Below are 18,062 nucleotides of genomic sequence, written 5' to 3'. Positions count from 1 at the left end.
TATTATATAATACATATTATATTATATTATATTATATTATATATAATATTACATTATATATAATATAATAATATAATATTATATTATATATAATATAATATCATATAATATTATATATTATATAATAATACATATAATATTATATATAATATTGTATTATATAATACGTAACATATAATATATTTTTTAAATTAAAATTACAAATAAAAATCGGATATCTTATAAAATCTGATATCCGATTTTATCCGATATCCGATTTGCATAGGTAATTACTAAGCCAAGGTGTACTAACACCCAGGCCAAGCAAAAAGTCAACACGGATTTTCGCGTTTTTAGGCGAGTGAAGAAGGCTATTTTTTTCACATCACCACTTTTTGGCCCCCCTTGATCTTGCACTTACCCATAAGGAGGTTAGGATGTGCAAGATAGGATAGGGCTAGTTAAACCCAAGGTTAAGTGGAATGGGTTAGGTTAGAGGGTGGTTAGGTTAGGTTGTTAGAAGTTAGGAGACATGTGGGTAATTTGAATTTAAAAATTCAAATAATAGGAAAAGGCTAATTAATTTTCAACAACTCATAAATTGATTTGTTTTAATTAATTAGGGGATTAGAAAGAATGAATTAAATGGGGGGACGATTAATTAATCAAAGGGGACTATTGAAATGAACCTATTAAATAAATCCTTAGATTTATTAATAAGTAGATGAATGGGAGAATTTAATCAAATTGCTAATGAATTCAATTAAATTGGGAAGGGGGATTAATTAAATAATTTTTTATTTAATTAATTATCTTCATACCATTTTTAGGTGTATACAACGATGACGGATTTGGCCAAAAATGCTCCAAAATTGTAGATCGCTGCTAGGACAAGTCACCACCCTCCACCTTCAAACGGCTCTAGATTTGGCCTCGAATGTCGGATTTGGATTAAAAAAAGGTGATTATGACTTTCTTAAACCTCCTCAATCCAATTTTGAGCTTAAAATTGACCCAACAAACTCCAATAATAACCTGCAATAGAAAGCCCCAAAATGTAAAACCTCAAATTTCTCTCAATTGGCAAACCAATGGCACTCCAATGGATCTGATACCATGTGAGAATTCGCCAAGATCTAGAGGCAATGGAAAGAACAAATAAGAGAAGACAAAATGTGAAAAGAATAAACTATATTCCTATCAATGATACAAAATAATGATCAACTGGATCATCAAAAGTTATTACATACAATGTAAGATAAGCTTGCTTATAAAGATAAGGCTAAGAGACAAGAGAGCACACAATGATGACATGTTGCTCAATCAGATGCATGGGTAGGTAGGAGTAGGTAAGAGAAATAGTAAAATATTCCACATGAGGTAGTTCACCCACCGAAGGTGGAATTATCACTCCACAATAAGTGGATATGATAGAGTAGTAACAAGATCACACCATAAAAGGTGGAAATTCTCCTACATACACACTCTGAATATAGCACATCTCCCTAAGTGTCTCATATGAAAACTACAATGTTATGCATGTACCTAAGTAAACTTAAGTAAAGTGTAATTATATCCAAGATGAATAAAGAATTACACCAACAAACTTGTGTATTTTAAAAGAGGGTTACTTTACTTTCCAAATTCATTGTCAATTCCCTACAATTCACTTAGCATTCAATCTCTTTCCATTGGGATTGGTTCTAGTGAATTCAATCCCCCTCTTTTAAATGTAATGTGTGTGAAAAGTTGAAGGGAATCCTTTGTGAAACTTTCACTCCTTTCTTGAGGAGGGTAAAGCTTTCCAATTGATTTTCTCTCATCATCTTTTCACCACATTACACTAAAAAACTTAGTATCTCTATCGGAAACTATGCTCTTAGGTAGTCCATGCAACCTTACCACTTCCTTGAAAAATAGGTTGGCTATATGCACTACATCTAATATCTTCTTACAAGGTATGAAATGAGCCATCTTCGAGAATCTATCCACTACCACAAATATAGAATCATTTCCTCTATGTGTCTTAGGTAATCCAAGTATGAAATCCATACTTATGTCCTCCCAAGGTCTCTTTGGTACTATCAAAGGTTTAGACAATCCCATATTCTAACTACTTCCTTTTGCAACTTAACAAACTCTACAAATTTGCACAAATTTTCTAACATCCTTATGAATCTAAGGCCAAAAGTAATGCTCACTCACCAATGCTACTATTTTATCAACACCAAAGTCTTTGGCTAATCCTCCACTATGCTTCTCCTTTATCAGATTCTCCCTCATAGAACTCTTAGGTACGCACAACTGAAATTATCCAAATAACTTCTCATCCTGAATGAAATAATCTAACCACTTTTTTTCTATCTACCATAACCAGTTCTTTACATTCTCTCCAAGGTTCTGCAAAATCTGGGTCATCATCATACAAGGTCTTCAAATCCTCAAATCCTAATACTGTCACTCTCATCTCTATAAGCGAATTCCTCCTTCGACTCAATGCATCAACAAATTTGTTATATTTCCCACTCATATTATTCAACAAAAAGGTGTAACTCTACAAAAATTCTTCCTATCTCATATGTCTCTGATTCAACTTACTTTGACTATTCAAATATTTCAAAGCTTGGTGGTCGATATACAACACAAACTCCTTAGGAAACAGGTAATGTCTCCATTTCTTCAAGGCTTGAACTATGACATAAAATTATTGATCATACACTGAATATCTCCTCCTGATATCATTCAACTTCTCACTTAAATAAGCTACTGCTCCCCCTCCCTGACTCAATACGGCTCCAATTACAATTCCAATTGCATCACAATCTACTTGAAACACTTTGTTGAAATCTGGTAGAGCTAACACAGGCTGCTCAGTCATTTTCTGCCTCAACAATTCAAAACTTTTATTTTCTTCATTTGTCCACTTGAATTCCTTCCTATCTCCCCCCATTGTCTCAGTCATAGGGTTACAAATTGAATTGAAATTTCTAATGAACTTCCAATAGAAACTAGCCAATCCATGAAATGATCTTACCTCTCCAATTCTCTCTAGTGTAGGCCATTCAACAATTGCTTTTACTTTCTCAAGGTCCATCTTCAATCCATCTGCAGATATCAAAAATCCCAAATAGACAAACTCTTCCTTCATTAAAATACACTTCTTAAGATTTATCATCAACTTTTCTTCTCTCAACCTTTGCAAAACTTGTCTTAAATACATCAAATTCTCCTCTTATGTCTTACTAAAAATCAGAATGTCATCCAAATATACAATAACAAACTGACCTAAGAATTTCTTCAATACCTCATTCATGAATCTCATGAAAGTACTCAGTGCATTAGTCATCCCAAAAGGCATCACCAACAATTCATACAATCCTTCATTTATCTTGAATGTTGTCTTCCACTAATCTCCTTCTCTAATTATAAACTGATGATATCCACTCTTCAAGTCTATCTTTGTATAGTATTTGGCTCCACTCAAATAGTCCATTATGTCATCCATCCTAGGTAAAGAAGACCAATATTTCACTATGATCTTGTTTATTGCTCTAGAATCGGTACAATTCCTCCATTCTCCAATCTTCTTAGGTGCTAATAATGTTGGTACTGGACAAGGAGTCAGACTTTCTCTGATCAGACCTTTCTTCAGTAATTCCTGCACTTCTCTATTCAATTCTTTATTCTCTATCTGTGTCAACCGGTGTGCAACTTTGTTAGGAAAACTAGCTCCATGAATCAAGTCCATGCAATGACTAATACTTCTCACAAGTGGTAATCCATCAGGCACATTATCTGAAATGATGTCTTCATACTTTGCCAACAACTCCTTTATCTCTTCTGATTGTTCTTCACGCTTCAGATTCTCAGTCATTTTAGGAACTAAGGCAAAACACACACTCATGTCTCATTCCATCCAGGAATTTCCTTCCATCCACTAAACAAATTCTAGAATTTGTACAAAATTCACTCTTCAAGGGTTCCTCCAAGGGTAACAAGGTTCTGTTCATCCCATTCGCTACAATAGTGTATGTGTTATTTCTCCCATCTGGTATTGTTTGTCTATCAAACTATCAAGGTCTACCCAGCAAAAGGTGACAAATATCCATAGGCATAATATCACACAATACTTCATCATGATAATTTCCAATTTTTAAATTCACCAAATATTGATCATTTACTAACAACTTATGATCATCCTGAATCCATGCTACCTGATAAGGCTTAGGGTGTTTCAATCTTTCCAACTTCAATTTATTCACTATTTCTTCTGAAATAGGATTATCTAAACTACCACTATTAATAACAACTTTACAACACTTACCCAATACCTTACATCTGGTTTTGAACAAATTTCTCCTCTGCAAGGATTCATCATCTTCTCTGATATGACACAAATCTCTCCTCGTCATCAATATTTCTCCATCTTCCGATTTGTTAGTTGATCCAGTGGGGCTTTCTTCTACCAATGTTTCTCTCCCAATTTTCTCTGTCTTCTTGCATTCAAAAGAATGATGTACTTCTCCTCCACACTTAAAGAAAGTTCCTCTAAACACTCTCTTGTCTTGTCTTCTATCATCTTTTCCAAAACCCTCATTCTGGTAACCATCAGGTTCTCTTCTTTGGTAGAAATTTCTATCATCCTTCCAGTATGAACTACCATCTTTTCTTACTTCCTAGTCCTTGTTCTGATCTGTACAGGTTCCTCTTCCTTTGGAATATCCTCTTCCTCCTTGAAATATTCCTCCGGACAACCTTCCACTTCTACCTCTCTGTCTCTGCTCATGTCTTTTGTTCAGCATCTCTTCTACTTTCAAGGCATATTGATAAGCTTCTTCAACACTTTGAAACTTGATCAAACTGAGTTCATCCTATATAGACATTCACAATCCATTTAGCTATCTTGCAACTTGTTCAACTTCATCATCGACATGTCTGGACCTAATGTTCAGCTCGTATAATGCTTTGGTATATTCCTTTACGCTAGATTCTTTGTGCTTCAAGTTCTGCAACTTTCAGAATAGATTTACTTGATAATCAGTTGGCATAAATTTTGATTTTAACTTGGCAACCATCCTCTCCCATGATTTGATTTTATATTTACCTCTTCTCTATCTATCAACCTACAAATGTTCCCACCAAAGAGACACATGACCTTTCAACCGGGTACAGGCATATTTCACCTTTCTTTCTTCTGTGGTGTTCTCGAAATCAAAATACTTCTCCATCTCCAAGATCAAATCCAATAATTCATCTGAATCCAACTTTCTATCATACTTTGATAGGGTAAAATGTGGTTTAGTGTTTTCCCTACTCAAAACCCTCAAAAACGTTTCTTCTTCTAGATCGATCGCCTATGGATTTGCTACTCATTTTGTCGAGGCCTCTTCTTCCTCATCTTCACTCACATCTTCAATATGTCAGCCTCTTCTCTCGGTTGTCTCAATGGCTTCCAACCAGATTGCAATTCCTCACAACATTTCCATCAAAGTAGGGTTTGCATTCCCATGTGCTCCATCATTCCTATTTCCTCTTTGTGTCATCTTCATGCTATTCCTCTACAACTACAGGTCAGATCCACAATCTACCACCCCACAACAAAAATTCTCTAGACAACGCAATCTCTGAAATAAAATCTCGCTCTAAAACCACTTGATGTAGTCATTGGTTAAGAGGGACCTCAAAGAGATCAATCCAAACAGGGCAACAAGAGTAAACACAACATAAACAAGAGGATATGATGGAGATAATGCATAACTGAATGAATTAGATTATGAAAACTAGTTACAGATAACCGGTAATATCTGGATTACAAGATTTGGCTCACTGGCCTGCTACATACATGCTCAGTTACAGAATTGGTCAACTCCGGACCTCTAGATCTAAAAAATATCTTATATGTTCTATCTGACTCCCTATAATATCAATTATAATGCTTGATTACAATGATTATACGATCCAAGGGGATCCAACCACCCCAAAAAGGATCAAACACCGAAGAATAAGATCAAACGTGTAAAACCAATAGGCTGTCCTCTGCTAAAGAGATTCCTCTAAAAAATACAAAGGATGAAATGCAGATCAAAGGGAAGGTTGCCCACATGCCAAAGAACATTGGAATCAACGCACAGGACTCTGCAAGCTATGAAAGGGATCTAGTAGATTCACCAATGCAAATAGGTCCAAATGGTTCTGGTGCCAGAAAACTGTCTCAAAATCCAGAATTGATAACTTGCCAAAAATGGATCCAAATTCTCCATAGTTTAGGAATAAGGAAGATGATCATGTCCTTAAGAATAAACCAACTCCACAAGATCCAGTGAGTCAATGCAAGAAAATGCATAATTAAATGTTGAAACTGCAAAACATAAAACAAACAAAAAAGAAATATTTTTGGTTGATGCAAGATTGCCATAAACCGAGGATGCTCCTGCATCAGGGAGAGATGAGGATAAAGATAGGGGGAAAGAGTGAGAGATAAAGGAATTAATAAAAATAGCTAATAAAGAAAGGGAAAGAGAGAGGGGAAAGATGGAGATAGGGAGGGAGAAACATGAAGTGTGTGCACATGAATAAGAAAGAGATAGAAAGTGTATGTGTACATATGAGTAAGAGAGAGTTATTGAGATAGAGATCGAGAGGGAGAGAGAGTGGTAGATATATTGATAACGATAGAGAGGGAAGAGAGAGATGTAGGGAGAAATAACGAGATAGAGATAGGGAGAGAGGTAGAGAGGAAGATAGAGTGGAGATGGAGATTGAGAGAAGGGTAGAGTGAGTCTAAATATATAGAGAGAGATAGAAGATGAATGGAAGGAGAGATGAAAAGAGAGAGGGATAAATAGAGATATAAAGAGGGGATGACAAATAGAGAGGGTTAGAATGAGACAGATATATAAAGATGGAGAGGAAAGAGAGATAGATATAAGGCCTATTATGTGTAAAGGTTGCTAGTGATGAAAGTTGAGAAAAAAATTGCCATGTACAACCCAATAATCTAAGGGTGGTTATTTTGAATCGATCGAAGTAATAGACTTATAATATTATTATAAAAATAAAATTAATAATTTACATTATATAAAATATAATATATAAATATTTTAATTATATGTTAAATTATATATGTGTGTGTGTGTGTGTGTGTATACATATATGTGTATATATATACATATATACATATATATGTAAATATATATATATATGTATGTATATATGTATATATACATATATGTATATATACATATGTATATACATATATACATATATGTATATACATATATACATATATGTATATATGATGTATATATGTATATGTATATATGATGTATATATGTATATGTATATATGATGTATATATGTATATATATATATATATATATATAAAGTTCTATTATAAAATAGATACAGACTAATAAATATAAGTATAATATTATTCGAAAATGAAATTACATTATATAAAATAACAATATATACTATTTAATTAATCACATCCAAATAACTAAATTTAAGCTTAAAAATAACCATTTTAAGATAAGAAAAATAAGGGTGATGCTCAAAAGCATCATGGAGCTTGCTATATAAGAGATTTTCAGGTTTAAAATTTATTTTCATCCTAATCAAACTCAAATATTAAGAAAATGGTAATAGTTGAAAAAGAAAATATAATTAAACGATGTCACTGTATTAAAACTTATTAATTATTATAAATATAAATATGTAATCTTGTTTAGAAATATTTTTTGACATTAAAACAAACTTAAATAATATTAATTAACTGTTAAATTATATATATATATATATATATACACATAAATATATATATATATATATATGTATGTATATACATGTGTGTATACACACATATATATATATATATATATGTATATGTATACACACATGTATATACATACATATATATATATATATATATGTATATGTATACACACATGTATATACATATATATATATATATATATATATATATGTATACACACATGTATATACATATATATATATATATATATATATATATGTATACACACATGTATATATATATATGTGTGTGTGTGTGTGTGTGTGTGTGTGTGTGTGTGTGTGTTAGGGGAAAGGGTGCTAGGGGAAAGGTTCTCACATTGAGTAGGATCAATAGTGAGGATGGTCATTGGACACAATTAGTTTATTAGGGGGAATACAAAAGATGTCATGTCAATACGTATCTTCAAAAATATTTTACTAAATTTTGAAAAAGCAATCAATTATATGATGACACATCAACAAACCAATAAACATGACTTAGTGTAGTATGATTTAATGCTTTTATGTTATCTTTTAGATTTGGTGCTTTTATGCTATACATAATTGTGTGCAAAACTAATATGTACCTCTGAAAATAAGCCAATAATGTTTAAAGCTGACTAACATGTGTCCAAAGCTATCACCACCAATATACATGGTTACAATTATAAGTGTACTAAAACTTGCAACATGCAAGAACTAACAAGACAATTTAAAATAATGATTAAGAGTACAATTTTCAAAACTTGCAACATGCATGAACTAACAAGATAATTTAAAATAATGGTTAAGAGTACAATTGTCAATGGTACAAATGAATATGGGGGAGGCCTAACACTTCAAAAAAAAAATTGCACATTGTAAACCTACTATTAGATGTATCCTTCGTATTTTTGTAATACATCATATCCTGAACTTGGTGCAATGCTCACGATGGTTGCTTTTCAAATAATGTTTTAAAGTGATAAGGTATATGAACCACAAACAATTTCTCATTGAATACAATTGACTAACTAATTTCATGTCTTATTGAATACAATTGACTAACTAATTTCATGTCTTATTGAATACAATTGACTAACTAATTTTCCAATTCTCATATTTCTTGCAATTTGAAAATTTGAAAATATTTCTGCATAACAACTAATTTGTTATGATTCTCATTGTTGTTGCACTCATATCATATAGTTCGACAAAATCATTAGATAATATCACAGATGTGGATAACTATGAACCAGTTAATAGAGACACATATTAGACAATTGACATAGTATTGGAAAACAATAACATGTTTAGAATAAAACTATTTGTATTTAATATTTATATCACAAAAAACCAATATTGCTCTTGCAATTTTTTGCACAAACTATGCTCAAACTATGTTGTTTTACATCCCTATTATTATTATGAATATGTTAACTTTAAGTAAAAGCTATTTTATTTTAAATATTATGTGTTTTTTTTTAATAAGTGCTACCAGTATGGGTAGCTCGCTATATTAAATCTGACTAAAATATTACATAGTAGTTAAGGCCCATGCCTTGAGTACATAGTAATGGGATATGTTAGCCTTTCATAGATCAAGGCCAAACCACACCCCACAGTAATGAATCTGGAACCATTATTAGCTTTAACCAGTAATCTTTAGAGTCTAGAAAGGTCTTGACCGCATCAAAGTTGTTCCTTATGATGGCAGATTTATATGTTTCCCATGCAGAAGCAATAGTATCTATGAATCTTTTTCTATTCCTTCTTCTTGAAGAGGGTCCTGGTTCCTCCATATCTTTGGAATCTTCCTTTTCCTTCTCTGCATCATCATTCCCCAGTTCAAAATAGTTCAAGCTCCATGAGAGCATTAGCCACAAACAACCAGTAGAAACCAGTCACGAAGCCATCTATTACTGCAAAGGTTCTTGCTTTTGACCCTATCACATCCACCAAGCAGCAGGCAAGCATCTCATAAATATGCTCATCGCACCAATGGTGATCTTCCCCCAGCCTACCAGAAAAGTCCATCCTGATTCCATCGATCATGCCCATATACTCAGACCAAAGTGATGCTCATGATTTGATGTCTGGCTTGCTCCACCACTGGAGCCTCAGGTCATTACTTTCTCTTTTCCCAAATAACATTGGTCATTTCTTTCTTTTTGAAGCTTGCACCAATGCTAACCCATGAGTCCATCTGCACTTCCGTATCTATGTATTTCCCAAATCACTTTCAATAACATTTTGTAATCCTGGCCAAACTTTTGTACTTGAGTCTAGTTTGATGTGGCCGTCCTACATGATACCATAATTTGCTAGAAAATCTACCACCTTGTTTGCCCCTCTAAATTGAATTGATTTTAATGATCAATTGTTGAGTCGTCGAGATAAGGCATTAGTGGTAGTGGCTTGCTTAGTGGTAGTAGGCAACTATGGTAGTGGCTTGCTTAGTGGTAGCTGAGTAATGCCTTACCTTTCTTAGTGGTAGTGGCAACTATGGTGAGTGGAAACTTTCCAACAAGTGGGTATAGTCAGCCATGACATTGACAACTAGTTTTTTTTTTTATTTGCTCATTTTGCTTATAAATTATGGGCAACATCTCTCATTTTATAAGAGAGAAGTGTGGGTACTAAGAAACTAGGATGTATGTTAAGTTTTTTTAATATCAAGATTATCCAAGATCTGAAAATTATTGTGTTCTTCTTCTTTAGCTCTGTTATTCTGTGTGTTTTAAATTTGAATCTTACATTTGGTATAAGAGCAGGTTGTAGAATTTTTGATTGTGCAGGTAGTTTCCAGATGGCTAATGGAAAGGATTTAGCAAATTTCAGCTTCCATTATTTACAAGAGAAAACTATGATTATTGGAGTATCAAGATGAAGAGCCTACTTTTATCCCAAGATCTCTAGGAATTTGTGGAAAGTGGGTACATAGAACTGTTGATCGGAATACATTCAACACATGGACACCACAACAGAAAAATCGGCTGAAAAAAGATAGAAAGAAGGATAACAAATCTCTTTTCACCATTCAATCTGCCTTGGATGTTTCATTTTTCCTCGAAATGCTAGTTTGACAAAATCAAATGATGTATGGGAGGCTCTACAAATTGCATACCAAGGTATAGACAAAATCAAATTGGTAAGACTTCAAACTTTTCGAAGAGAATTTGAAAATTTGAGGATGAAGGATTCTAAGTCTATTCATGAATTTATTACAAGGACTCAAGGTATTGTGAATCAGCTTAGGACTCAAGGTGAAACTATATCAGATTAGAAAATAGTAGAATTTTTTTTGAGGTCTCTTCCTCCTAAATTTGATCCATTAGTAATTGCTATTGAAGAAAGAAAAGATCTAACTACTTTCCAAGTTGCAGAATTAACTGGTTCTTTGCAATCTCATGAAGAGCGCATGCACCGTTCTATGGAAAGAATTGTGCAAGCTTTCTAGTCTTCTATGAATATTGAGGAAAAATCCAAATCTCCTCCCTTTCATACTGCTAAATTTCAAGGTGAATCTTTTGGTAATAATAGAGGAAGAGGTAGAGGAAGATGAAGAGGAATAAAATATGTTGATAGAACGAGTATACAATGCAGATATTGTGAAAGATATGGGCACTATGAATTTGAGTGCAAGAAGAAGAAATCTGACTTGAATAAGTCAAGAGCTAGTTATGCAGAAGAGTCTTTTGACACAAAGAATTTTACATTCTTTGCATGCAATTTGTTAAAAGAACCCCAAGAGGATGTTTGGTTCTTAGACAACGGTTATTCAAATCACATGAAAGGTAAATCTGATTTCTGTCAAATTAGATGATTCAATTAGGAGTAAAGTTAAATTTGGAGATGATAAGGAGGTATTTGGAGATGATAAGGAGGTTGATGTAATGGGAAAAGGTACCCTTGTAGTTAAGAATAAGAAAGGAGACACTACACATATCCATAATACTTTCTTTGTGCCATAATTACAGCATAGTCTTTTGAGTATAGAACAACTTCTAGAAAAGAACTATAAAGTTGTATTTGAAGATAGATGCTAATTTTTTTTTTGATAAATCTAATAATCATAATCTTGTAGAAAAGACTTATATGACAGAGAATAGATTGTTTCCTCTCAAATTGGTTTCTAGTAAGTTGCATTCTCTCAAATCAACCATAGATGATTCATTGTTATGGCATCAACGATATGGTCATCTGAATTTTCAAGGGCTAACTTTGTTGAATAAGAAGAATATGGTGAGAGTTCTTCCTGCAATCAAGGCAAAAGAAGAAGTATGTTCAGGGTGTGCACTTGGAAAGTATCATCGAGACAGTTTTTCGGTGGGCAAATCTTGGAGGGCCAAATCTCCTCTAGAGCTTGTACGTGTTGACATGCAAGAGTCATCATTGGGTAATAATCTTTATTTTTTGACATTCATTGATTATTACTCTTGCCACACTTGGGTTTATTTTTTGAAGCAGAAATCTGAAGCCTTTGCATGCTTCAAGAATTTTAAAGCACTGGTTGAAAAACAAAGTGGGTATCCTGTCAAGATACTCATAACAGATAGAGGGGGAGAATTTACTTCTAATGAGTTTGTTGATTTTTGTGCTAAAAATGGCATCCAAAGACAACTTACTGTCGCATATACACCTTAGCAAAATTGTATTGTTGAAAGAAAGAACCGTACCATTATGGAAATGGCACGAAGCATGCTGTAAATAAAAAATCTTCCAAATATTTTTTGGGGAGAAGCAGTTGCCACTACAATATATATTCTCAACCATAGTCCCATTAAAGCAGTTCAAAATCTCACTCCAAAGGAAGCCTGGAGTGGTCACAAGCCTTCAGTGGCTTATCTTCAAGTCTTGGATGCTTATGCATATTCCAGATCAAAAGTGGAGAATTTGGATGCCAAACCCCAACTTTGTATCTTTGTGGGCTACTCTATTGCAATTAAAAGCTACAAATTCTATAATCCTAAGACAATGCAATGGATAGTTAGCTGAGATGTGATTTTTGATGAAGGGGGAGTATGGCAGTGGAAAGATGATGTGTAGAAAAATCTATCAATAATCATGAACATGGAAGATAACTGTGTTCCTCCTCCTCTCCCCACAAGCTCAAATGGAAGTTCAAGATCTAGTTCCACTCCTCCAACCTCGCCTAGTTCGGGTGAAGATTCACCTCCACCATCACCTCCAGCATTCATTCCAAGAAAGGTATGAAGTTTGGTTGATATTAATCAGAGGAGTGCCAATATAAATCCAGTTGTTTAAATTTTTCTTTGTTTAGTACAATTAAAGTTGAACCCTCTATGTATGAAGAAGCAGTGAAAGAACCTGTATGGGTTAATGCTATGAATGATGAAATGAATTGCATTCATAAAAATAATACTTGGGAATTAGTTCCACTTCCCAAAGGTAAGCAGGTGATTGGTGTGAAATGGATTTACAAAGTGAAATATCATGCAAATGGTTACGCCATAAGGCAAGACTAGTTTCCAAAGGGTTTGCACAAACTCTTGGATTGGATTATGCAGCAACGTTTGCTCCTGTGGCTCAACTTGACACAATCAAGATTATATTGGCTATTGCAGCACAATACAAGTGGCCAATATTTTAGATGGATGTGAAATCAACATTCCTTAATGGTTACATAGATGAGGGAAGTTTATGTGGAATAACCTATGGGTTATGAAGTTCCAGAAAAAGAACACTTAGTCTACAAATTTGAAAAAAGCCCTTTATGGGTTGAAGCAAGCTCCTCGTGCCTAGTATGCTAGAATTGGCAGTTATTTCATGAAGAAAGGATTCAACGGAATCCACTCAGAGCCTACCTTGTCTGTCCAACGTCTTGGTATTGATATTCTCACAGTTAGCCTTTATTTTGATGATTTAATTTATAAAGGTAATAGCAAAGCTCTCATGGAGAAGTTTCAGGTAGAAATGAAACAAGAGTTTGAAATGTTAGATCTGGGACTTATGCACTATTTTCTTGGTGTGGAAGTATAACAAACATCAGAAGGTATATTTATTTCTCAATCCAATTATGTGGTTGATTTATTGAAGAAGTTTAACATGTGGTGGCATGCAAAGCATTTGCAACCCCCATAGCCCTTGGTGAAAAATTAACCAAGGAAGATGCTAGTCCCAAGGTTGATGCTACTCGATATAGGAGTTTGGTTGGTAGCCTCATTTACCTCATAACTAGTAGGTCTGATATTATGATATGATGTGAGTCTCGTCTCTTGGTTCATGCAAGATCCCCATGAGTCATATTGGCGGGCTGCTAAAAGAATTTTGAGGTATGTGAATGGTACATAGACTTTAGGCATTCAATATTCTCCCATTGACAAGTTTGAACTAGTTCTAAGAGATTTCCACAATCCATCAAATAATCAAGAGAGCATTTCTGGATTCGATTGTGTGAAAGATTTTAGCAGATCAACGTTTCGGATCACACTCTATGATCCATCATTAGGATGAAGAGAGTTTTGGATCACACTCCATGATCCATCATTAGGATGAAGAGAGTCAAATGACTCTCTTCATCCTGATGATGGATCACAGAGTGTGATCCGAAACGTTGATGCTAAATGATGGATCACAAAGTGTGATCTGAAACGTTGATGCTAAAATCTTTCACACAATCAAATCCAGAAATGCTCTCTTGATTAAGTTTGAACTAGTTGGTTACATAGATTTAGATTGGGTCGGTTCAATGGATGATAGGAAATCAACATCTGGTTATATGTTTTCATTTGGCTCTGGAGCTATGTCTTGGAGTAGTAAGAAACAGACAATAGTGGCTCTTTCTTCCGTAGAAGCGGAATACATGGCAGCTTCATTGGCAAGTTCTCAAGCAGTATGGATAAGAAGGATATTGACATATCTATATTTGATTCCAAAGCATCCAACCACCATTTATTGTGATAAAAATAGCACTATTTCCATGACAAAAAATCTAGTGCTTCATGAGTGAACGAAGCACATAGAGATCCGACATCATTATATTCGTGACTTGGTTCAAGATGGACAAGTGGAGTTGTAGTTTTGTCCTTCATCTGAGAAAGTTGCTGATATATTTACCAAAGCTCTTCCAGTAGTACAATTTACTACTTTCAAAAATAAATTTGGACTCACCTCCATTGATCATTCAGGGGGAGATTGATTTTAATGATCAATTCTTGAGTCATTAGGATAAGGCATTAGTGGTAGTGGCTTGCTTAGTGGTATATGAGTCATGCCTTATCTTGCTTAGTGGTAGCTGAGTCATGCCTTATCTTTCTTAGTGGTAGTGGCAACTATGGTGAGTGGAAACTTTCCAACAAGTGGGTATAGTCAGCCATGACAATGACAACTAGTTTTTTTAAAATTTTCTCAGTTTGCTTATAAATTATGGGAAATATCTCTCATTTTGTAGGAGAGAAGTGTGGGTATTGAGAAACCAAGATGTATGTTAAGTTTTTTAATATCAAGATTATCTGATCTGAAAATTATCGTGTTCTTCTTCTTTAGCTCTGTTTTTCTGTGTGTTGTAAATTTGAAAATTATCATGTTCTTCTTCTTTAGCTCTGTTTTTCTATGTGTTGTAAATTTGAATCTTACAAATACAAGGGATAGAGTGAAATCACCAATTTTATCCAGTATTCCTCTAATCACCACAACACAGTTATCCATTTTCGAGTTTGGAGCACTTCCTCCTGATACCGCTTGAATGCATACTAATGAATCCCCCTCGATGTCGAATGTCCTAATATTTTTGTTGATGCATAGGTTCACCCCCAGTGTCGAAGCTTCCATCTTTGTCATGTTGTTTGTAGTTGTCCCTAAGTTCTTTGAAGCTACCCAGACACATTTCCTATCCCAATCTCTTATTATGCAACCCACTCTAGCTGCACTCAAATTACCTTTTGCTGCTCCATTGAAATTTAGTTTCCATATGTGCATGCTTGGACACTTCCAAATAACGTTCATCCTATTAGTCTCTTCCCCTTTCGTGCTTGTTTTTGGAAGAACCGATTCTATCCAAATCTTCTGGATGTGCTCGTCCCATTTTGAGAATGATGTCTACCAATTAATTAATTTTTTTTTGCATTAGCCACCTCAATGAGTGCCTCCTTGATTTTATTTATAAGTTCTTCCTTTCCCATTGAGTATCCTTTAAATATTCTCTGATTTCATTCTTTCCAGATATGCCAAACAATGAGTGAAGGAACCATGTACCATATGCTATGCCAATAACTATTTTTGGGAGGTCTATGTTGGAGGTCTATGCCATCCACAGAGGAATTAATGAAGTTTATCATGTCTCGGTCTGAATCAACATGATATGTTTTGGATCCACCCCCAACATTCTTTCACAATCTGACCTGTCATGAAAATATGGTCAGCACTTTCCTCACTTTGTTCACATAAAACACATCGGGAAGGGCCCATCACACCAATCTGTTTCAGCCTATCATTAGTAAGACCTCGATTGTGAATGGCCAACCAAAGAAGGCCCCTGCCTTTGGAAGCACAAATTTACTCCAATAAAGTTCTGACATCCAATCCCTTCACTCATCATATGCCTCCTATATTTTTTAGCCCAATATTAACATGATTTTGCTCCACAACATATGATAGTATCTACCTTATCACTTAATCTTATTTCTCTTTTATTTAATTCTATTTTTAATTCCTCTATCAAATGTGCTGGGATAGGTAATGATGTCCAATCAATCCATCTGCACTCATAGCCAATTATGTCATCCTGTCATATGATTTAATTGCAAACTTTTGAGCCTTGAATCTCTATTACATGCTGAATGAAAGGTTCAAATATTATATGTTTTTATTCTGTATTAAATTTTTATTTTATTTTTTCACTATAAGAGTAAATCATAGAAATCATACATAAGTTTTTAAAACTTAAAGGAACTTTAAGTTTTCCTTGAATTTTATTTTTCTTAATATAAATATAATTTATATGCATAAGCATGTATACATAAATGGGCTCAAAAGTCATACTAAACTTTATTTTTAATTGAAGAATTGTTTTAGTTTGTGATAGTTTTTTTTCATGGAAATAAAATAAGTAAAAAATTCAAACATAATAATTTTAGTATATTTTGTTTTATTTATCAATTATTTTTATTGATAAGACATCACCAATAAATTATGATTTCATTAAATGATACTGATAATTTTATGTTTTTGTTAAATATTAATAATTCAATGTGCAAATGGCTATAAAATTTAAATCAAAGAGTTTGAAGTTTTTGTGAACACACTCACACTTGCCTCAAGGCATAATTTTAGCTAACTTTAGAATATTTTTTTTTTTAAATGTTGATGAATACATAAGGTAATTAAATTATTTGGTAACATTCCTCAAAGAGATGTAGTGCGATAGACTAATATGATGATTGTAGTATATGTAAAAAATGGGTTAATTGAATAGGCATTGGAAAAGTTTGAGAAAATGCAAGGGTTGGTGTTAATTAAAATTTAAAAATCTTTGGGAGTATTCTTCTAGGTTATGCCAAAATGAGAGCTTTAGTGTAATGCCCCTACTAGTTAGAGATCAGTGTCCTGCAAAATAGATTGTTAGAATACAACAAATATATATATAACTAATCTAATTTGTAATTTAACTTAAATTACTTAATTAACACTAATATCAATTCTTATCTAATAAAAAAGGATATGAATGCCATACGGAGATATGTTCTTAGGTGGTTGTGAAGCTCACCTTCTTGGAACCCATCTTGGTTCCAAGCCATCCAAGAAATCGAAGGTGAATTCGATTCCTGTCTTGGATGTAATTTCTTACACCCAAGCCATCCAGGAAATCAAAGGTTAATTCGATTCCTGTCTTGGATGTAACTTCTTACACCCAAGCCATCTAGGAAATCGAAGGTTAATTTGATTCCTATCTCGGATGTAATTTCTTACACTCAAGCCATCCAAGAAATCGAAGGTTAATTCGATTCCTATCTTGGGTGTAATTTCTTACACCCAAGCCATCCAAGGAAGACCATATGTCAATTCCTTGCCTTGGATGATGCATCTTATCATCCAAGTCCATCAGAGGGGACCGGCCAGATCAATCTCTTCTTGGATGAACTTAGTCAACCAAGCCATATATATGCATATAGATATTCAGTATATACTACCTACCAGGGATTATCATAATCCCTCCATTAGACTAAGGAGTTTCCTCCCTATAGCCTCCACCATATAATCACAATTATATTACATTTTATAATTCATTACTACTTTCCATTCCATAATCCACATTTACATATTCCTAACTTAACATGTATTCCATAACA

Source organism: Cryptomeria japonica, chromosome 10 (genome assembly GCF_030272615.1).
Source record: "Cryptomeria japonica chromosome 10, Sugi_1.0, whole genome shotgun sequence".
NCBI lineage: Eukaryota > Viridiplantae > Streptophyta > Pinopsida > Cupressales > Cupressaceae > Cryptomeria > Cryptomeria japonica.
The sequence above is the reverse complement of the archived record's forward strand: the minus strand, read 5'-3'. Positions refer to the sequence as shown.